Source organism: Trachypithecus francoisi, unplaced genomic scaffold (assembly GCF_009764315.1).
Source record: "Trachypithecus francoisi isolate TF-2019V2 unplaced genomic scaffold, Tfra_2.0 Lachesis_group1, whole genome shotgun sequence".
NCBI classification, from domain to species: domain Eukaryota; kingdom Metazoa; phylum Chordata; class Mammalia; order Primates; family Cercopithecidae; genus Trachypithecus; species Trachypithecus francoisi.
The window spans coordinates 83490935-83515542 of record NW_022681454.1 but is presented as its reverse complement, the minus strand read 5'-3'; the positions used below and the strand labels follow the sequence as shown (position 1 = coordinate 83515542).

General features: G+C 37.9%; 1 protein-coding gene across 2 annotated transcripts in view; it reads right to left on the bottom strand.

The window, feature by feature from the left end:
* CORIN (corin, serine peptidase) overlaps positions 1-24608 on the bottom strand; it is a 259724-nt gene that overhangs the window by 111352 nt on the left and 123764 nt on the right. The gene's annotated exons all lie outside the window — the stretch shown is intronic.

The following is a 24608-nucleotide window of genomic DNA, read 5'->3' as shown; positions in this document are numbered from 1 at the left end:
GAAGTGCTTTAAAGATACTAAAATATAAATATGTTTTTCCTTTAAAAATAATAAATAGAGGCCAGGCGCAGTGGCTCAAGCCTGTAATCCCAGCACTTTGGGAGGCTGAGACGGGCGGATCACGAGGTCAGGAGATCGAGACCATCCTGGCTAACACGGTGAAACCCTGTCTCTACTAAAAAAAATACAAAAACTAGCCGGGGGAGGTGGCGGGCACCTGTAGTCCCAGCTACTCGGGAGGCTGAGGCAGGACAATGGCATGAACCCGGGAGGCGGAGCTTGCAGTGAGCTGAGATCTGGCCACTGCACTCCAGTCCGGGCGACAGAGCGAGACTTTCCACCTCAAAATAATAATAATAATAATAATAATAATAAATAGAATAAATACCAATACATTATCAATGTGACATCACGATTGTGTTTTTTTCTTACTCAATGTTTTGAAAATTTATTTTTTAAGTCATCAAAATTGCACTTTAGCAAAATTATTTTCATTCTGAATAGCTGTAAATGACATTACTAGCTCTATACAAATACAAGGTTGCAAGCAATTTTTGTTAACTTTTAAGTTTGACAAGGATATTTCTTCTTATGCAACTGTTACTGGAGCTGTTAAGAATATTTTAGAAGCTATGACAACATTTGGGATAAATTTTAATAAATTATTTCAAAATACATATTTTAGTATGTCTAGAGTTCAGCCTCATGGAACAATTTTAATACAAAGACTTAACTCTTCATATGAGTCAGTTTTGTGTAAGTCTGAATTCTAAGTGTAAATTTATACGACATTTTGATGTTTCTTCTGATATTTCCTGAAAATTGTAAAGATCGTATAAGAAATTGAAAGTAGCCTCACAATTTGTATATAATTTTAAGTGCCTGTTTATACATTCTATAACTCTATTTTCAACTTCAAGGGAAATTTTCATTTTATTTTATCTTCCTCATTAATAATTGGTCCATCTGAAGTTCATTTGAATGCAACGTTCTTTTCCACTGAGAATGTAAAATGTAACTTCTATTTCTAAGCTTGTGGATATTCATTTTGCAATGTTTCAGCATTTAAATCCAACGATTACAAAATCTTTAAAGAGCTCTAATAATTCCTTGATAAATGTTTTATTGTAATGTTCATGTGTATGACTTCATTTTGTAATAATTTACTAGTAATGTCTACTTCTTGATGTTGCCAAGCGGTTTCTGTCCCAAGGTTCAGGCTAAAGAGTTAATATTTGTGTAGATGCCATAGAGACGAACTTTGGGGACAAACAGCCAGGCTGGCCTCATAGGGGTCTCAGTGCTGCCCTCCTATAGAGTTCCTCCTTCCCTGCTTGTCCTTGGCTGCTGCTACCACACCTGCTGCTTCTGCTCTTTCCAATCTGTGCCCAGGCACTGGCCCGGCCACCTTGTTGCCCTGTGATTACCAGCTGAAGACTCCATTTCCCAGTCCCGTTTCTAACTAGGTGTGGCAAAAGCATGTACCCATGTTCCACTCACATCTCTCCTGCCACACCCACCAAAGTCCACCCTGCAGGAACCACTCTGTAGACAAAGGAACCATGACTATAATGTGGCAGGGACTGTCAGTTGTCATCAGAATGCACTCCCCATGTTTTTCACAGTAATGGAGTTTAAGAGGCATCCATGTACCCAGCCAAAGACTACATTTCCCAGTCCCCTTTGAGATAGGTGCAGCCATGTTACTAAGGTCTCTCCAACAGAATGGGAGCAAGTCATTCTTCCACTTCACCTCCTTCAAAGAGACATGCTGCCATGTACTTCCTCTCTGTACCATTCCACAAGCTAGAACACAGACACAGGGCTCAGCCAGCTGTGACCACACAGATGAAGACCATAGTCTAGGGATTGGTGAAGCAAGAAATAGATGGAGCCCAAGTCTTTGGATAATTTCATGGGGTAAGCCTGACTTGGCAAACTGATAAGCTCACCTTGGATCTCTTGCTTAACAGAGAAAAAAAAAAGTTTTATTTAAGCCACTCTATTCTGGGATCTCTATGGTTATGGCAGCTTAATATTTGCATAATTTGAATCTGGAGAGAGTTCATTCCCATTGTGGATCTATTCATTAAACAGGTCTGAAAATCAGGTCAAGTCCCTGGTATCAGAGTAAGGTCCCTGGGAAGAAGGTGGATGGGTTCTTCACATCACAATGAGAACTCTGAAAGCACTTTCCCACAAAGGCATTCATTTACTCATGTTAGCTACAAATGTGACAGACTTCGGCAATCCAGCCCAGCCTAGAGCTGTACCTACAACATTGCTTCTATGAGGAAACAGATTTCATATCTGAAATAACCAATTTGTAAATATAACTTTGAAATGCAACCAATTTATTAGCTGAAATATTCCTGGAATTCTGTACCTACATCATAGAACGGTAGTGAAGATTAATTGAGATAACATATGTGAACAATTAAGCATAGCATCTGATACCAAATGAGCTTTCAATTTGATCTTTTTATTATTACGGACATTATTAAATTGGCATATAATATAGTCCTAATTAACATAATATAGTCATAATGTGACATCATATTATCATGATATCATAATATGATGTCATATATAATGACATCATTTATTTATTTTTATTTTAAGACAGGATCACGCTCTGTAGTCCAGCCTGGAGTTGAGTGGGACACACTCTGCTCATTGCAAACTCTGCCTCCCAGGCTCAAGTAATCCTCCTGCCTCAGTTTCTCAAGTAGTTAGGACTACAGGTGTGCATCACCATGCCTAGTTAATTTTTGTGTTTTTGTAGAGACAGAGTTTCCCCATGTTACCCAGGCTGGTCTTGAACTCCTGGGCTCAAAAAGTTCACTCGCCTTGGCCTCCCAAAGTGCTGTGATTTCAGGTGTGAGCCACTGTGCCCGGCTGACATCATTTATTTTAAGGAAGTATATGGCAACAGGCTTGGGGCAACAATCCTTCCTCCCCTGACTGCCACGCAGAGAGGGATGAGAGATAAATTACTTAAATGTTTACAAATCTCTTAGTTTCCACAAGAAGTTTTAGCAAGTCTTTTCAAAACAAACTGCGTAAAATATTACCTCAAAAATACATGAGGTGTTAAAATATTACTCAAACTAGTCACTTAGAAGTAATGGGTTAAGGAATCACCAAGGAAAGAAATGACTGTGCATCAGAAAGAAGAAACCAAGAATTCAGTACATGAGAGAAACATAAAAGGCAGACTGCCAAAAGTGGAGAGTGGGCATGATTCATTCTGGAGGTCACTGTGAGGTTTCCCCCAAAGACAATATAAGAAATAAGTTTTGCTTTTACAGGATTAACTTTATAGTAGATAATACGCACAGATCAGGGTAAGGTGGTTTTTAAAAACTGAGGGGAAAAATGGGCTTCTACTCTGAAAAAAATTAGAAGAATAGAAAGAAAACAATAAAACTTTCTTCAAAGCTATAGGGAATAAAAAAAGATAATGGAAATATCTTAAGACTTAATTAGGTGTGGAGAAAAATCTGCTAAGAGATGAAGCCAAGAAGTCAGACTGTTAATTGCTTATTTATCTCTAGAGCACTGTCATCAGCACGTGAATAATGAATAAGACAGTAACAAACAACAGAAAAGTAAGACGAAGTAGTTGAACATCTAGGGAAAGATTTCTTAAATAACCTAGACTTGGTAGTATTTCATCCACTCAGCATTTTTGAGGAAGAAAATATTCCATATGCAGGGAAACATTCGAATAACTGAAGTTTATCTACTTATGAGTTGTAAATTCTTTCATGATTTTATTAAAACTCTGTTAAAGGGAAAACCCGTTTTCTACTTTCTGAAATGTAGTGTGTTAATTGTAACCACTTTCTTAATGCTCCAGGGTACTTTTGGTGAACAGCAAAACCTTCTCGGCTCTGCGTGGAGGCTCCTGGGGTGAATTTGTCCCTGTGCTAACCTGCCTAAGACTTTCTTGCTATTTAGAGTGTGTCGCTCTTCTCCGTGGTATAATCACAGCAGTCTTGATCTCTACTGGTGTCCACATCCCTGCACCAGTAACTATCCCTCCACATTTCCATCTATTTCCCATTAATTACAGAGATCTAGGAAACCCAAAAAAGCAAATTTTTAATTTTTTTTTTTTTAATAAAAGTGAACAAGCTATGAAAGAGGGCCTCAGGGAATCTTTTTTTTTTAATGGCACAAATGAATATCTATTTAGATCATAACCACTTTTTTTTTTAACTTTTTAATAATTACTTGTATTCTGAGTAATGTGGGTAGCAATCTCTGGAGAAGTGACGTGTGGCCATATATTCAAACAACTGAATTAAAATAGAGGTACCTCATGAAAGGAGACAGTTACTCTAGTGGAAAGGACACAGGGTGTTATCAATGGCACTGGGTACAAGCCCCAGCTCTGACTCTTGCCAGCTGTCTCTGAGTCTCAACACCTTACTCTTTAAAATGTGAACATACACACCCATGATGCAGAGTTATTTTAAAGATTAAAAGAAATATGGTATTGGGCCTGCCTTTATACTTGGCACATACAGAGCTTATGTAGACAAACTTTACTATTGTTTTTATATCTATGAATATGTATGGATATTTGTATGTATGTCTAATATACTCAAAAGTGATTACCACAAACCCAAAATTTAATCTGTAAGAAAAAAAATCTACTTTAAATGATTTTACATAAAATAGGATTCATTAGATTTCTGGAATTTTATAGCTAGAAGAGACTGGCAATCAATCATACAGTCCTGCTTCCAATCCCAGAAATGAGAAAACCAATGCCGGAGAGTAAACATGACTTGGCCCATGTCATAAAGCTAATTAGAAACTAGAGGTAACTAGAACTACGATTTCCTAATGTCCAATTCAGAGTTAATCCAGAACAGAGACTGACAAACATTTTCTGTAAAGGGCCAGATAGTAAATTGTTAGACTTTGTGACGCATACAGTTTCTGCTACAACTGTTCAACTCCACCAATGTGGAGCCAAAGCAATCACAGGCATATATGTAAGAGAATGAGTGTGGTTGTGTGTCAACAATATTTTATTTAGAAAAACAGGTCGCAGGCTGTCTTTGACTCACAGGCTATAGTTTGCTGACCCCTGATCAGAAGAATAAGTTAACAGATTTTTAGCTAGAGGTAACATAATGGACATAATTCCAAATCCACACATCTTTCTGCTTTCTATTGCCAATGCACTAGAAAAGCTGTGTGACAATGAAAGAACTCAGAAGAATAAGACTTAAATGTTGCTATTATGACTAACATCTTAAAATAGTATTTAGTAAACATCAATCTTGGCCTCAAGATTATTTTATTACTTAGTAATAATTAGGATAATCCAAAAAAGAAGCTCTAAGAAAGCAGGAGGAGACTCAAAGAATTGGAATTCAAAATTATCTTGGCTAAATAATAACAGTGAAGAGAACTAAAATAGTAGTAAACATAAAATGAAGCAACAACTAAAAAGGAAAATACTATGGAAACAATAAAAGTGTTGTAACCTAAAGAAATAAGTAAATACTGCCATCAAAATTTACTGATTACAACTGAAAACATGTCTTATCTATCCAAGTAGTACTTTTACATTAGCACCTATCTCTCCAAGAGATTATCCTTAAATCAGAATCAAAGGGCATGATGTTGGGGCCAGGTGCAGTGGCTCACATCTGTAATCCTAGCACTTTGGTTCGCAGAGGCAGGCAGATTGCCTAAGTTCAGGAGTTTAAGACTCACCCTGGGCAATATGGCGAAACCCTGTCTCTACTAAAATACAAAAAATTAGCCGGGTGTGGTGGCAGATGCCTGTAGTCCCAGCTACTCGGGAGGTTGAGGCAGGAGAATTGCTTGAATCCAGGAGACAGAGGTGAGCTAAGCTCGTGCCGCAGCACTCCATCCTGGGTGACAGAGCAAGACTCTGTCTCAAAAAAAAAAAAAAAAAAAAAAAAGGAGCATGATATTGGAACCAGGAATAATCTACCAGAAATAAGAACACCTCCAAAGATGTACCTTTCTGGTTTGAGTCAGGACCTCCTGATAACACTGGTCCCGTGATCATAATCATCATAATATTCTTCAGACACATAAAGATCTCGTGGAGGAAGGTGATCAAATGACTTTTCCTTTCCATTGCGGATGAATGTGAAGAAATACCTATGCTGCAATATGAGGCAGAGATAAATTTCTTGTTCCTAAGAAGTATGACATATTGGAAGGGGTTGGCAAAGGAATAGTGTTCGATCTTCCTCTAGGGAGGTTTTGAGAGAGTCTAAACTTTACCTCTGTTTTGCATGAGGTTTTCTCCCCAAGAGAAAGGGAAGTAGAAGAATTTTCAACATCTGAATTCTAAGGGAGCTGTTCAAATTGTAATTTTACATACTCAATTGAACTAAATATAGTACTCTATTTTCCCTAACACTTGTATTGCTCTCTAGTAGTAAATTGGTTGTTTACTTTTGAACGTCTACCTTGGAGGCACTAAAGAGTAACAAGATGATCTATAATTGGAACTGGGTTCATTACACTGTACCAACTTGCTCCCAACATATGTTCTGTTTACACAATGACTCATTCAGAGTGTTCAGTGCTTAGTGCAAACAACTATGATCTTCCAATATTTGATTTCTCCTTGGGCTTTCACACACCTCAGCTTTGGTTTCACTGAATGATTTTGGAAGAGAAAAGGGCATAAAATAAAGCTATACTAATGAGCGAGAGATTGAGTGATAACTATGAAAGTTTTGTGTATACAACTTCTGCAACTCAAAGGGCTCTGATGGTGTTAGCAAAAAACCATTTAAACACCTTTGCCCTCTGTCAGGACACAATCAGAGCTGTTTCTTTAGTATCACAGTATCATTGTCTGTTTTTAACTTTTCTATTTACAGAGTAAAGAAAATGTTTCACTTAATATTTAAAAGATTATACAATGATCCAATACAATATTAAAGCGCACAGAATAATGTTGTTCAAATATATAATATATATAGATGACTTTTTCTACTTGTATATGTTCACTTAGAATGCAGTTAAAATTTATAGCTAAATCCAGCTATGAGAAAATCTTCATTTCTTCAATATAGATCATAGGCATTTTATTTCTGTGCATCAACTTTTAAAAAGACGGTTTCAATTATCACATAATGTTGACACTTTATAAATATTAGTAAAAAGTCAATGAAAATGAAGTCACTTTCATACTGCTAAAAATAAAATGTTAACTAAAAAAAATACTATTGGAAGACATGTATGTACCACATTCATTACAATGGAAAGTAGAGAAATACCTGTTAGTTGTAATTGATGTCACAAACAAAATTTCCATAGAAGGAATACCATGAAAATAAGAACTAAAGCATATTTTTAAAAGTTCAATTGGCAGGATCCAAAAAAAAAAATACCTACCCCTTGAACAAAGAAATTATATTTAATTTGTTTAAAGGAAAAGTCACTTTTTATGTTAAAACTCAGAAATGTCAGATTTTTCTCATTTATTTTCCAACGTAACATCCTCCAGGCTTTTTCACAGCAACCACATGGATCTAATAGACAACTCAGGCATGCAAACCAGTACACACTCAATTTTACCAGTTGCTAAAAATTGTTTTCTCTCATCCACAGCTTTGACCAGGTCACCCCTGCCCTCACTGTGGCTTCTCTATTGTTCTCCTTATCAAATGCAGACTCCCGGGATCTCAGCTTCAAAGGCCTCCTGTAGTTTTCTCAGCTTTCATTTCCTCTCTAACCAGTCTGTATTCTTCTAGCCAAGAAATCCTTCATTCAGCCCTTTGATTCACTGTCCCCAATCCTTCATCCATCCTTTTTCTTACACTTCCAACACTGGCTCAGACCACATTCAACAGTGACTTCGCCCCTGAAATGGGATTCAACCTCAACTTATTAGGTTAAATATCCAACTGCTTTTGTTTGCTTCTTTCTATTTTTAAATCTAATGCTATTTGCCCTGTATAAAAGAGATTATGAGATAGGACCAGGACCCCTGCATCAAATTTCTCAAGTATTTTAATCTTTCATGTTCAATCTGTTAGACCTCTAAGGGGCATAGCACAGAATGAAAAAAAGTATCTGCATTACATTTAAAGACAGAGAAAAAGAGAGGCACTGTAGTATATTTTACGATTGCAGGTTGTAGGAATGTCCATTGATATTGCTTTAGGGACCATGACAGAAGCAGAAGATAGTGGGAATGTTAAGCACTAGATACAAGATGAACAAAGACACACACAACCCCATATCACACCACTGAGGTAACAAGCTGGCAACGAGGGGTGAGAAGGAGGAACAGAGATGGATACAGGAGGGAGGGGAAACTGGGAAGCAAATGGGCACAGTATTCCCAGTAGGAACACAAGTCACTACAGTTCTTCCTGCCAGGCAGAACACAGGCCATCTGACTTTGTGCCAAGTGCTGAAATGGACACACAACATTAGCAGCACAAAGCACTATCTCATTTGACTTAGTTTCCAAAAGTCTCTTTTCTTTCTTCCAATAAACATTAGGATTACCCTACTTATTTTGTTGCTCCCAACACTAATTCCAATGAAACTCCCAGTTACCATGTGAAAGGTTGGATTAATTCAATGACCTCATTTTCTTCATTGCTAAGAATACCTTTATACATTCTCTCATTCAAAAATACATTGAGTATCAAGGTTATCTTCTCAGAGAATATCCTGAAATAATGAGCCCTAGTTTCTTCATCTGTAAAATAAGGATAATAATTATGTAACTATTAGGTAGTATTGAAAATTAAATGAGACAGGGCACATAAACAACTTAGCAGTCACTGGCATCCAGCATGTGTGCAATAAAAGCTAGCTATGATTATTGTCATTGTTATTACTATAAGAACCTTGATTTTAGCAGATGACAGTTGTCATTGTAACCTAACATGAACTTTAAACTAGAAAATTTAATTTTTAGACCAAACGATATTTATATGCCTTTTCTATCTTCCTATCAAATACAATGAATCCCACTGTTTTTCAGTTTTCCTGAATTCATGCAACTCCCTTCCAATTCTGAAACCAACAGGTTGCTGGCCTGTTTCCTCATCAACACCACAGAGGAAAAACATGAGCCAGGAAGGAAAAGTACTAAAGCAGACGATATCTATTCCTTAGTCTGTGTTGTAGTTAAAAGGTGAGTCTGTTGAGTCATTACCCACAACTCCTATGGGTCCCAAGGGAGGACAGTTGTCATCAGAACAGTTTTTGCAATCTGCCCTTTTAAATGTTCTGAGATATTTGTTCTCTTTCTTCTTGACTTTTTGCTTTGCACTTCACATGCCCCCTCCATGAGCTCATTCACTCCTTTGATTTTAGCCCAACATACACAAATGACTCCCAAGCTCTTATCTCTGCAGCTCAAGCCTCTCTCCTGAATTTCCGGGACCTACAACCAACTGATATGCCAGGAAATTTACATCTCCGAATGATTCTTTATCATAAACTATTCTTTTCCCTGTGGTCTCTACTTTGGCAAGTAGTGTGACAAACATGTTTCACCTTTTCCCAACCAACCACCTAGTGGTCACCCTTCCTTCTACCTTTGCTCTTCCCAGTGAACCACCAAATTCTCCACATGTGAGTCCTTGAGAACAGGGATTTTGTCTTATTTTCTCCTCAACACCAGTGACTAAAACAATCCCCAGCACATAGCAGGCACTCCGTACATATTTGTTATATAAATGAATAGTGCATAGTTACCACCCCATAACCATCTGCTAAATGAAGGACTGGATGCTTTAAGTTGCATTCTCACGAAACAGGAAGAACATACAAATTATTCTCCTTTACTTAAATGTTTCTAATAATTTCTTCTTATAAATAAGAATATTAAATCATATGATGCAGTTTTGTTTTCTATCAGAACAACAAGACATTATGTGTTTTGTTAGAATGTTCAAATGTTAGTCCTCTGGCTGTTGAGTTTCATAGTTAAACAAGAAGTTTTTCAGTCTTCAGACTTCATAAAAATCTGTAAAATCCCTCTATTCAAGTTATACTTAACAAGGGGTCTTCTGAAATGTGCGTTGAGAAAATCGGAAACAGCTTAGTGACTCAAAAGAATAATATTTCATAAAATCCTATGGAGTAAAAAGTCAGATTCCATGGGGCCACTCACTGGGTGTGTTAGGCAATTTCAGAAAACATTTTCAGAAAACTTCTTCAGATATTCTATATGACATATGACAGAAGTAACTTGTCATATGTTGCCCACGACTTTTGAGTGGTTAGCCTCACTTTTCAATTACAACATTTTTATTTGAATTGGTTGTAGTAGAATAGGGTTCTAAAGGAGAGATGTGCATTCTTGCTAGAAAGTATGTGGCCTTGCCTTTTACTTTCTATCAAGTCTGTAGTCAAATCAGCTTGCATTGCTTTGCTTCATAAAAATAGCATAAAATGTGCTACAAATAATACAAATAAATAAAAGGAAAGTACATTCATGCCTGCATCTGTGCTTGACTTGCAAAATAAAAGACTTCATGAAATAAAAATATTTTGAGTCTCTTTTATTTTTATCACTACTTATTCTGTACTGGGCAGATCTGAACACTACATGTTTTCTTCAATTAGAAGTCATCCAACAGGTGGACTTATTTTCAGTGCAAACTCTTAGCCAAGATTAAGCCATATATTTCATACATCTTGTTCAAGATGACTGAGAGCAAACCTCTAAATTTCTTTTTCTCCAGGTCAATATTGGCAGTTCTAAACTAAATAACCACTTTTTTTTGGTACTGTGTTGAGATTTATTCAAACTGCCAACCATGAAAAGAAAAATAGAAACATTCCCAGGAAGAAGAGAGGGGTATATGCAGATAACTATTGGTTATCCATTACAAATTATAAGGTTAGTGAATAGTATTTGCTTTTATATACAATCATGTGCTATTTTTATAAACATCTACATAGAACTATCCCTACACATCTACTCTTTGTATGAGATGAACTCATTCCTTCTTTTGTGGACTGAATGCTATAGGTCTACCTTTAATTTATGCTATTAAGTGCCTACAAGAGATGATTTTTAAATAAGTAGTTTTGCATACAGAACCAAGATTTGATTCCAACTTTGAATGCTATTAAGTTAAATGTACACAGAAATCCTTTTTTCTCCTTTTAAGATGTATACACTATGTTTATGACAGTGAAGTCCTAGGTCTTTGAAACACTAACAGGCCCAGATTCAAAGGGGTTCAGATCACAGCTCAGTCAAGTTCCACCTCTACGATCTTGAGCAAATCACTTAATCTCCCTATCAGTTCTGTCATCTACAAAATGGGAAGTGCCTTAGTTCATTCAGGCTGCTAGAACAGAATACCACAGACTGGGTGGCTTAAACAAGAAACATTTATTTTTCACAGTTCTGGAAGATGGAAGTCCAGGATCAGGGTGCACAGTGGCATTCTTAGTGAGGGCTCTCTTCCTGGTTTAGTCCTCACGTGGCCTTCCTTGATGCATGTACAGACAGAGAGAGAGAGAGCACACAAGAGCGACTCTTATCTCTTACTCTTCTTCTAGGAGCACGTCTAATCCCATCATGGCGGCTCCACTCCCGTAACCTCACCTTTTGTTCTTTTTGTTTTTTTATTTTTTGAGATGGAGTCTTGCTCTGTCACCCAGGCTGGAGTGTGATGGTGTGATCTCAGCTCACTGCAACCTCTACCTCCTCGGTTCAAGTGATTCTCCTGCCTCAGATGCTCGAGTAGCTGGGATTACAGGTATGTGCCATCACACCAGTTAATTTTTGTATTTTTAGGAGAGATGGGGTTTTGCCATGTTGGCCAGGCTGGTCTCGAACTCCTGACCTCAGGTGATCTGCCCGCCTCAGCCTCCCAAAGTGCTGGAATTACAGGCGTGAGCCACGGCACCCAGCCCATCACCTCAACTAAACCTAATTATCTCCCAAAGTCTCCACCTTCTAATACTATCCTCTTGGGGTTAGGGTTTCAGCATGTAAATCTGTGGGTGGGGGATGTAAATACGCAGTTCATCACAGGAAGAATAACCATAATCCTCACAGTGCTGCTGGGAAGAGTAAATAAGACCATGTATCTAAAGTGCTTAGCACAGCACTTAGTACATAATAAATGCTCAGCAAGTTACATACTATTATGATAACACTGTTATTATTAAACGCTATTAGGAAAACACTACTTGAATTGCAAAGTCTGGCCATCATTTCTTCAGTTCGTTTGTTTTATTCTGTTACTACCTTAACCATATTCACCAGAGTGCAGCATGGCTTAAAATTAATTGATTTTTTTATTCTACAAATCTTTAATCCAAACACCATTTCCATAGACCCCACCAGCCTCTAACACTTAGCTATTCCATCTTCATAATTTCAGCATTTTTCTGAGCTTAGTATTCATCACACACACTGATGCAATCACTTGTATATGTGCACATGTATTCCCATCACTCACGTTCCATTTTCATCCAATGTTTGCCTGTTTTCAGAGATTGATTATCACTAGAGAAGTGGAACCAAGATAATAGCCAGGTCTGCTTGATCCTACAATGGCCATCTTCTAACTGTGGCATGTGTTTCCTTAGAGGTATACAAGGGCTTTCCAAGGGTATATTACAGGCAGAGATAGTTTTAAAGGAATCAATTTCCACATCCTTAAATTCCCTCTTTTCTATAATTGCCTATCTGAGGGCACATGTAGGGTAACGTCATTAAGTATTTCCTTTCTTACCGCCCTTTTCACAATGTTCCTTTTTTCCAACTGACAAAAGAAAGGCACTTTTTAAACATTTCAAACCTGCTATGGCACATGCTCCTGGGTGTAAAACATCTGGAGTTCCAAATACATAGACAATTTAAAATATTTTCCATTTTGCTATCCTGCCTCCTCATTCTCCAAATGTTGTCAGAGAAGATATTGTTCCTGAAGGAAAATATTTGAAGGACAAAGTTAAAAGAGCACAAATAAACCCCAAAAGTAGAGGACCGGAGGCTCATTTCAGGCAACAAACTTATTTTATTCTGTCTGTCCATCTGTCTACCAAAATACGCATCTTAAAATTTGAAGTGAAAAGTGGGATTCTAAGCTTCTAGGTCCAGTTAAAATGGTATAAAAATGTCCCACCTTACCTCCCGCTGTGATTGTAACTAAAAGTTGTGGACAGAATACACAAAGCAATTGTCTGTGGTATCCAAACAGTAAAGACCAGTAAGTGGACTAAGAAGGGAAACAAGAACTTTAAAAAAGAGTAATAAGGAGGTGAGCATTCTGGTGTTTTTCCTTTTCTACTCATATTTCCCAATACAGAATGAATGCAACAAAATCACGGAACTGTGCAGCAGGCTTGACCAAGAGAAATTCTCTCCTTGGTCAGAGGAATAAGCAGGAGGGGCCCCACAAAACCAAAGGAGGGGGAGTCCCCTGAGACATCTCCTCTCCTGACCATACCTTGGAGGGGGCCCTAGAAGCTGTGCTCATGGAAGCTGTACTCATGCAACAGTGGCAGCAGCAGTCAAAGTTGCCTATTTGCCCCAGAGTTGGCTACAACAGCGCAAAAGGTTAAAACTACAACTTTCTCGACAGAGGACCAGGGCACAGGGTCCCTGGAAGTCAGAGAGTTTCAGGGAGATCACAGAGAAGAGGGAGCTGGAAATGAAAGATCACACAGAGCTATGTATAAAGTCCTGGGTTTATCTCTCAGGTCTCCATGCATGAAAATGATCTGAAACAGAATACCAAAAGCTTTGAGAAGTAAGCAACAACGTAATCCATGGCCCAAGTATCAGACTGATCCCTGGGAAATACACTCATGGGGAGGATCCAAAGAGCACTACAAAGGCTTTGAAAACTGAACGGACATTGGAAACAAAGCCCTTAGGAGGCATAATGTGACTTGTGACCGGAACTTAACTGGGTCAACTGACTATGAAAAGAAACAAACACACAAACAAAATTAGCATTTTCCAGAGAATTCTAACAGGACCCAGAATATCATAATATTTTCAAAATACCCAGGATATAAGTTAAAATTAATTAACATACAAAGAAGCAGGGCATTCTCAGCAACCCCTAAGTGAAAAGATAATTAATAGGCACCACCCCTGAAGTGACCTAGATGTTGAAATTATTTGACAAAGACTTACTTTAAAGTAGCTGTAATAACCATACTCCATGAAGTAAGTGTCAACGAATTTGAAGTGAATGAAGGATAGAAGTTCTCAGTAAATAAATAGCAACTATAAGAAAGAATCAAACGGAAGCTCAGAACTGAAAAATAAAATAACTAAAATATTTTTAAAAGACACTAAAATTGCAGAGTGAAGATGACAAGACAGAGTAAGTGAACTTACAGCTAAATTAATAGATATTATCTAATATGAACAAAAGAGAAAAAAGTTTTCAAAAAAATGAACATAACTTCAGGTACCTGTTGTATATTACCAAAAGGTCCAACATTGATGTCATTAAAAATCTAAGAAGGAAAGGAAGGAGAATGAGATTTGTACAGAAGAAAAGTTTGAAAATTTAGTGGCTAAAGTTTTCTAAATCAAATGAAAGATATAAATTTAGACACAAGAATCTAAATCTTTGGAATTTTTTTGGAACTCAAGAATCTCAGCAGAACCCAGATAAGATAAACTAAGAAAAGAAAATCAAAATAATTACTGAGTGGAATGTATTCAGGAATGCAAGGCTAATTTAACAGTCAAAATGTAATAAATGTAATCTCTACATTAACAAACTAAACAAAAACTACATGATCATGCCAACTCATACAGAAAAGCATTTGATAAAATTCAACATCTTTCATAATAAAAACTCCTAGGAAATGAGATTTAGTTTATGGGATTACCTGATTAGGTCTACTGAGGATATTCTACCTTTCTTAAAGTCAGCTGTGCCAAATAACATAATCTAATTATAGGAGTGACTACAACATGATATTCACTTCATCCCCACATTCATAAGTGAGGGGATTATACAGGGTGAGTGCACAAGGGAACTGGAACCCTGGGAACCATCTTAAAACCATGTTTACCATAACAAGCAATGAACAATGGGAACTCAATGTTTTAAAATCAGTACCTTTTACAATAGTTCTCAAAGTACCTAACAAAATATATGCAAGACCTATATGAGCAAATTATAAATGCCAACAAAAGAATAAAGAACGACCTAAATAAATGATAAACCAAGTTCATGGCTTGAAAGACTTAATATGTTTAAGATGCCAAGTCTCCCTAAATTGATCCACAGCTTTAATACAAATCCAATCAAGACCTTTGGAACTTTTTTTTTATAAACATAGACAAGCTAATTCTCACACTTATATAGAAAGGCAAAGAACTACAACTGAAAAATAAATTTGGAGACATAACACAGTGGAAAAACTCATACTAATAGATGTTAAGACTTAATATCAAGCCATACTAATCAAAACAATGTGGTTTGGTTAAGGAATAGGCACATAAATTAATGAAACAGAATAAACAGTCCAGATATAGACCCACAAGAACAAGGTCAATCAATTTTTGATGGAGGTGCAAAAGCAGTTTAATAGGGGAAATATAGGCCTTTCAACAAATGTGTCTGGAACAAATGGACATCCATTTGGAAAAGGAAAAAAATACCACTTGACCTACACCTTATACCTTAGGCAAAAAGTAACTCAATGTAGGTCATATAAAATGAAAACTGAAAAAGTCTTGGGAGAAATTATGAAGGAAAATCTTTATGCAATTGAGATAGGCAAATAGTTCTTGTATGATACAAAAGTATGTTGCATTAAAAAATTAATAAAAACATTTCTTCTGTGAAAGACACTGTGAAGAGAATGAAAAGACAAGGTACAGAGAGTGGGAAAATATTTCCAAATCATATATTGAACAAAAGACTTGTGCCCAGAATATATAAAGAACTCTCAAAACTCAACAGTAAGAAATCAAACAACCCCCCACTCCCACCATAAAATGAGCAAAAGATATGAACAGTGGGTGGCCCAGAGTTTAGAGTTCAAGCTCTAGGATGTCTGAATTACTAGACAACTGCCACATCCCTGTTGCTCAATTTCAAAAAAACTGATTGAGCTTAAAGAATAATGTTCATCTAAAAGACATAGATAGTATCCTTTGCAGAATTTTGGGAAACAAATATGAAACTTAGAACTAAGCTAATATTTCTGCTATGTGAAAAAAAAAAAAAAAACAGCATTTTTTTTTCGTTTACCTGGTTCTGTAAAGATCTATCAGCTATGATTAAACTGGCCATGATGGGGCATATAAAGCTGAATACAGAATTAAAATAGATGATGTTTTGAATTGCAAATGAGCAGCATTCTTGTTAATCAGAACTGATTATTGAACAAAATAGGCTCAAGGATGTGCACTTATGATCATATATGTTAAATAATATCAGACTTTTGACTTGTTGCTAAAAATTTCCTTTGTAAAGGAGATATTCTGATGGCAAATAAGCATATTAAAACACTTTCATCATTAGGCAAATGTAACCACAGTGAGATGCTTCTACACACCTATTAGAATGGTCAAAACAAAAACAACAAAAGTCAATCTGACAATACCAAGTACTAGAGAAGATATGAAGTAACTGGAAGTTGCGTACATTGATATTGATGGGAATGCAAAATGATACAGCCACTCTGGAAAAACAGTGGATAGACCCCAATCTAGGTATTCATCTTAGAGAAATTTGCCTATAAAAACTGTAAGTGAATGTTTACAGTAGGAATTTTCACAATTACCAAAAAACTGGAAACAATCAAATTCCTTTCAACAAGCAAATAAACAAGTTGAGGTACACTCATACAATGGAATACCAGTAAACATTAAAAATAACTAACCACCGATACATGTAACAACATGGATGAATATTAAAGGCATTATCCTAAGTGAAAGGAGCAGGTCTCAAAAGGGAATATACTGTGTGATTCCATGTATGACATTCTATCTAGAAAAGCCAAACCAGAGATGTGGAGAACAGACCAGCAGTTTCCAGAGGTTTGGAGTGTGGTTTTGGCCATAAAGGACAAGATGAAGATGATATATGTAGGGGTGATAGAACTGTTCAGTAATCTAATTTTGTGGTGGTTACAAACATCTATGCATGTGTTAAAACTCAGAACTATAGACACACACACACACACAGTGAATTTCATCGTATGGAAATTTAAACATAAAAACTAAAGTCAGCCTATTTCTTTCAGAAAGTAACTCTGATTTGATGAATAAGTTTGACATCGAAGATTGGCATTACCAGTTAGATAAATTTTACATAAATTGGATGAAAAAAACTGACAGCTCCAAGTTTTGATAAATATATATTTAAAGCATGTAATAATATACAAAGCATTTTATTAAAATATTGTATTAGAAAAAATTAATTGAAATTAACCAGTATTTCCATTTTTTATAAATTTTCCTGAATATATAGAACTAAACAAAGTGCCTCAAAGTAAAAGAGTAATAAACAGATATTTGATAAATCCAGGTAATATTCTCAGAAGTAGAGAACATGAATGGCTTTACTGACTGGGTAACAAATTCATTTGCAAGTAAGGTGCTTTCCAAGTCTGTGCTTCCAAAAATGGAAGGCGAATCTAATCAAGTTGCCATCTAATCATTAAAAATAATTTTAATGATAAATCATTACTATTTGTTTTTGACAGTACAATGGGAAGCTTCTCAAATAATCAAATGCCATTATTCATAAAACTATTTCATGCCCATGTGTTTAATCATATCAATAAGTTTTCAAAGCACCACCATCTACAAGAAACTCTGATACAGTCTACACAAACCAGTGTTCAAGGAAAACAAACCTCATCTAATACATCAATATATGTCACATTTAAGGTTAGTAATTATTTATAAGCATTTATAATAAATTGAAAGTACAACTTTTTGATAAATTAATCAGAAAATAAACTGTTGACACTCAGAGTCTTATGACTGAAGGAAAGTTTTTTAAAGTAATAGTTTCCATTTTATGCAGTTTTGTTCTAGAGATGCATGGTAGGGGGATAAAAATAATCTAAGCAATAAAGAGATATTACACTGTAATGAAATTCTGTAGGCAAAAGGAAATAGAAATGAATTCAGAGAGAAAAAGGAGCAAAGTAAAATTTGCTGAATGTTACAAGAGGAGCTTATAATTTTTTAATGTTTGGTAAATGTCAAGGCACTATGGGATTTAGGTTTCACTGGACACATTCAAAATAGTTATATGTCAATTATTATAATATTCTTTAAATTCTATTTTCTGACACTATTTACATTCACAGTTAAAATTTTTTAGATATTAATTTAAAATTGTGCAAGAACTGTGTACTTTGTCAAAATCCTTTGAGGGTATGCAGCAAAAATATCTGGAAGACCACATATCTAAAACACTATGTTGCACTGCATCTAAAACACTATGTTGCACTGCCTCCTCAATAAGAACTTAACTTTTTGTTTAAATGTGTGCAGGGTTTCAGACACAAAATAAACATATGGATAGAGCAGGTGAGAATGGAGACTTCAAATTACTTCCCAATTGCTGAGCTCAATGGAATTGCAGTTATGAAACTCACAGTGCTATTTAGCAGAATAAGTCACAATTTCAAAAGAGATTCACAGTTTTCATGTGATGATTCTAAATCATGCATTGGTTTCAGTGGGTGGCCCAAAGTTTAGAGTTCAAACTCTAGGATGTCTGAATTACTAGACAACTGCCACATCACTGTTGCTCAATTTCAAAAAAACTGATTGAGCTTAAAGAATAATGTTCATCTAAAAGACATAGATAGTATCCTTTGCAGAATTTTGGGAAACAAATATGAAACTTAGAACTAAGCTAATATTTCTGCCATGTGAAAAAAAAAACAGCATTTTTTTTTCGTTTACCTGGTTCTGTAAAGATCTATCAGCTATGATTAAACTGGCCATGATGGGGCATATAAAGCTGAATACAGAATTAAAATAGATGATGTTTTGAATTGCAAATGAGCAGCATTCTTGTTAATCAGAACTGATTATTGAACAAAATAGGCTCAAGGATGTGCACTTATGATCATATATGTTAAATAATATCAGATTTTTGACTTGTTGCTAAAAATTTCCATATTTTACTGTAATCTGTAAGACCACAATCTGATTGTGATCCTGAAATGTGATTCCAATTTCTGATTCAGAGGCATAATATTGACAAAATGCAGATGGCCTTGGTCTCCAGCCCCTGAACAAAATAATATTCTGTATGAAGCCCAAGGATCAACCTATGATCTTGAGTTTCTGAGCTATCAATCTGTAAGCCAAGCAGCTAGCTTGGCAAGAGAATGAGAAGAATGAATGCAGATAAGGAAAGAAAACCTCTGTATTTCTGTTTTAGGAACCACTGTGCCACTTCAAGCAAAGCAATGTTTGGCAGAGAACAGAAACCTAATCTCAAATGATCTATAAACAAGAATTACTGAGCCCAAAGAGAACAGGTAGTATTTAGGCTTAACAAGAAATCTATTTTATCTGGCACTGCTTCTTTATCCTGGGTATGTGGCATAGCAAAGTCCAAACAAGCCTGTAATTCTCCCAGAAAAACAGTGGAAATCCACAGGATGAGCATTTCTCGTGGTCACAGATCAAAAGAAGTTGTTAGGGACTTAAAAGGATTTTTAAAGCTTCAAGCTTCAAGTTACAGCAAAATGAAATGTTAAGTACCAGACAAGTTGATCACGAAGTTTCTTCATAAGAATTTTGGCATATCCTTAGCTCTATCACTACCCAAATAACAACAATAATGACAGCTGTTCCTTACACAGCTTCTCTTCTTCATCTCATCTTTGACCACTCTCCCTAACATGTTCTATGTAACAGCCCTACAGACAGGGGCTGGCAGCTGATTAAAAGAACCCAGAGGAGGTATCTGGGGCAAGAACGTTGCAGGCAGATGGAACAGAGCAGCTACAGCCTAGAGAGTAAAAACAAAAACATTAGGAGAAAAGTCAGAGAGGCATTCAGGGCCAGGTAATGTAGGGTGGGATGTCTATGTTGCACAACTCCAGGAGGCACAAATGATACAAACAGGAGGCAGAAACATTGGGTAGAAGAGGGCAACAACAAAGCTTTCCTCAACAAACGCCCCACAGTTAAGCTTGAAGACCCACAGCTCTAAGTAAGGACAGGCATTTCTGTTTTCACACCCAAAAAGTTGCCTTTTGGCCCACCACACTCCTCATCCTGTCCCCATACAAACCCAAGACCTTAGCGCGCGCGCGCACACACACACACACACACACACACACACACACACACACACACACACGAAGCGGCTGAACTTCGGAACCAGCAGACCAGCGAAGAGGGAACGACTTGGCAGAGAAAGAGAGAAGAGGGACGTTCGGCTGCAGAGTTCGGCTGCAGAGGGGAGTTCGGCACAGAAGAGTCTGGCCGCTGGGTGCTCCGGCTCCAGGGAAAGACTACCTTCCCACTCCATTCTCCTGCTTCCGGCTCCCCATCCACCTCACTGAGAGCCACCTCCACCACTCAATAAAACCTTGCACTCATCCTTGGAGCTCACATGTGATCTAATTCTTCCAGTACACTGGGCAAGAACTTGGGGTACAGAAGGCTGTCACACTGGTTCCCTCCCCTTAAGATAAGGCAGAGGGTCCATTGAGTTGATTAACACACAAGCCGTCTACAGAAGGCAAATTTAAAAGAACTTGCAGGCTGGGCGCAGCTCACGCCTGTAATCCCAGCCCTTTGGGAGGCCAAGGCGGGTGGATCACAAGGTCAGGAGTTCGAGACCAGCCTGGCCAATATGGTGAAACCCCATCTGTACTAAAAATACAAAAATTAGCCGGGCATGGTGGCACATGCCTATAGTCCCAGCTACTCGGGAGGCTGAGGCAGGAGAATTGCATGAACCTGGGAAGGCAGAGGTTGCAGTGAGCTGAGATTGCGCCACTGCACTCCAGCCTGGGCGACAGAGTGAGACTCTATCTTAAAAAAAAAAAAAAAAAAAAAAAAAGCTTGCCCACTTGGGCTTTAGGAGCCACAGACACCCACCCCGAGACACTGCCGTGGGGCTGGAGCCCAAAAGGACTCTTGCAGGCCTCTGCGCCTGCCTGTCTGCATGCTCCCACTAGGGGTTTGAGCTGCAGGGTGACCACACATGAGACACCCCTGTTGCATGTCCTGAGAGGGGAGTCAGGGAACTCTCCCATTTTACTATTCACATTGACTTCTATATGACGGGCATTCTCCTGCAGTTGTGCAATGCAGCAATACTGATGAAGGCCTGACAGTTGTAAGACCAAGGGCTTTTATACTGAGTGAGAGGGAAAGCCTTAGGAAACTTAGAGAGAATAGATGTGAAAGTTTAAAAGATCCCTTTCTCTTCTGTGTGCATAGGGAAGCATCAAGGAGGAGGCAGTAATAGCCCAAAGGGGCAGAGGGAGGCAGCAAGGAAGCCAATAATGAGGGTGGAAGGATAATCCAGGCACAAATCCAAGTGAGCTGGGCCCAGTGGTTGTGGAGATAGTGAGCACTGGTTGGATCACACATATATTTTGACAGTTGAACCACTAAGATTTGCAGACAAATCAGATATGGTATGAAAGAGAAAAAGAAGAGTCAAGGATGACCCCAAGTTTTTAACTAGAACAACTGGAAGAACTATATTGTTATTGACTAAAGTGGGAAAAACTGGGAGAAGAGAAAGTGCGTGGACAATATCAGACTGATTTTGTACCTGTTTAGTTTGACATGCCTTTTAGAAACTCAAATAGAAACAAATAGAAGGCAAATTTGTGTGTGTGTGTGTGTGTGTGTGTGTGTGTGTGTGTCCATGCTGCAAGCATACATATGCATGCAGGTCCAGAGGTCAGAGGAGGGATGTGGGCTAGAGATCAGCATTTGTACTTGTCAGTGTACCAGTGCTATTTAAAGCCATGAGCCTGAATTAGATCACAAAAGGAGAGAGACCGAAGGCCTGGGGCACTCCAGTGTCTTCAGGTGAGAGAAATGAGGAGAAAACACAAAGGAGACTAGAATAAGTGGCCAAAGAAAGAGGAAAACCCAATTGGAAGTCAGGTGAAGAGTTTATCAGGTAGGAGGGAGTGATTAAATGTAGCAAATGCTGGCCAGGTACAGTGGCTCACACCTGTAATCCCAGTACTTTGGGAGGCTGAGGCAGGCGGATCACAAGGTCAGGAGTTTGAGACCAGCCTGGCCAACATGGTGAAACCCCATCTCTACCAATAAAACAAAAATTAGCTGAGTGTGGTGGCACGCACCTGTAGTCTCAGCTACTTGGGAGGCTGAGGCAGGAGAACTGCTTGAACCTGGGAGGTAGAGGTTGCAGTCAGCCAAGATTGCACCACTACACTTCAGCCTGGGTGATAGAACAAGACTCCAACTCAAAAAAAAACAAAAAAAAAATGTAGCAAATGTTGTCGGAGGTCAAAAACTACTGAGAACTACTATGGGATATAGCCACACAGGTAGAGGCCCTTGGAGATGTGGAGACAAAGGAGTTTTTCTTAAGAGGTGTAAGCAAGGACAGTGGAATGGAGGTTTGAAGCTTAGGGAAGTGGAATAAAATTGGGGATGATAGACAGATTTAAGAATCATCAGTGCATATGTGGCTATAAGCAAATAAGAGATTTCCCAGAGAAAACATATAAGATGTTGAGAAAAGAAGGTTGAAAATAGAATCCTGTGGAATATCAACATTTAAGGGGCCAGTAGAAAAAGGAAGGAGACTAGAGGGTGGCCAGGGCAGTGAGAGGCAGATGAGAACAGCAATGTGGTAGAAACCAAAGGCAAAGAGTGCTACGAATGAAGAAGAAACCAACAGGGACAAAAGCTTTCCATTGCAGGGGGCAGCTAAGTTTATACTCCCTCCTTCACAATCCCACATCTCTTCTCCTATAGGACATTGTACTTATAGTCTCAGTTTCAAAGACTAAAGGAAGTGCATACTCCAGCTCCCTCGCCCCTCTAGTAGACTAATTCTAAACCATATGTTGTACACTGTTTCCCAGATTTTCCCATGGGATTGCTCCAGTTGCCCACTATGGTAGATGGTTTAGTAATCTACTCTTTTTTTTTCTTTTTTCTTTTTCTTTTTTTTTTTTTGAGATGGAGTTTTGCTCCATCTCCCATACTGGAGTGCAGTGGCATCATCTCAGCTCACTGCAACCTCCACCTCCCAGGCTCAAGTGATTCTCCTGCCTCAGCCTCCTCCTAGGAGGCTGGGATTACAGGCACATGCCACCATGCCCAGCTAATTTTTTATATTTTTAGTAGAGATGGGTTTCACTATGTTAGCCAGGCTGGTCTCGAACTCTTAACCTCAAGTGATCCACCCTCCTTGGCCTCCCAAAGTGCTGGGATTACAGATGTGAGCCACCGCACCTGGCCAGTAATCTACTCTTTATTGGCCTGTTTCCCTTCCCACTCCTGTGACCCCCACTCCACCACTGTCTCATGTCTCTCCCAAATGTACCATGTGAGCTCAATTCCTTGTCTCAGGGTCTGTGTCTGTGCGTCCCATGTCCATCTCTCCACTGGCCTATGAACTCCTTAAAAATATGCCTGTCTTCGTGACTTCTCCAGTTCCTGGTAAACTGCCTGGTACATAGAATACACTTACTATATGTCTGTTGAATTGAAGGATTTACATTTGCACAGGGCACGTGGCTTCTCTTAAATAAAGTTATCTCAAATACATTATCCCATTTAGCCCATAACACAATTCTACCACTTAGGTATTATTATTTCTATTGTAAAGTTGCAGCAATAGAGGTTTAAAGGGCTTGAGAGACATGCTCAGCACCTTCACGATGCTGTTTGCAAAATATCCATGTAAGTACCTCATCTATCTCTAGCAAAATATTAATGTGAGTACCTCAAAGAAATAGTATTAAATTATTTCTTCCAAATAAACCCACAATTCAATAGGAGAAATTCAGACTGTATGTTTTACCAGGATCCTGAAACTACAATTTTGCTGCTTGTGCACTGAAATGGTTGCTAGCAGCAACCGGAGCTAGACAGAGCAAATACGGTGCTACAAAAAGGAAGAGGAAAATGAATTAATAAATAACTGAAGTTCTTTCATGGCAGAGAGATCCCCTCAGGCCCAAAGAAATACCATTTAAAATCGACTTGCCATATATGATTACAGACTAGGTAAAGGATTAATCAGAAAACTCAGTATGATTGATGGGTCCTGAACTTTAGCCCTCTGAGTTCTCACGTCTCAACTATGGAAACACACAAATGTTTATTTTAAAACCTCTGAACAGTTCCCACAGCATTATCACTTTAGCACACTATTTACTTTACAAGACCTAGTATCAACATAAGATAGAAAGGATAAGACAACTGTGTGTCCTTCTATATGGGAACAAAATGTCTTAGGAGTTATGACTGATTTAAAGGATATCAAGAGAAGATGAATCGAATTTACAGAGCTATGCATTGGGAAAAGCAGCTGTTACAAGTTGTGGGTTTTGGCTTGATTCACTCTGGAAAGACATGTGAGAGTTCTTGTGAGAAGGGGGCTGTAGCAGTGGGTATTAAAAAGGATTAATAATCA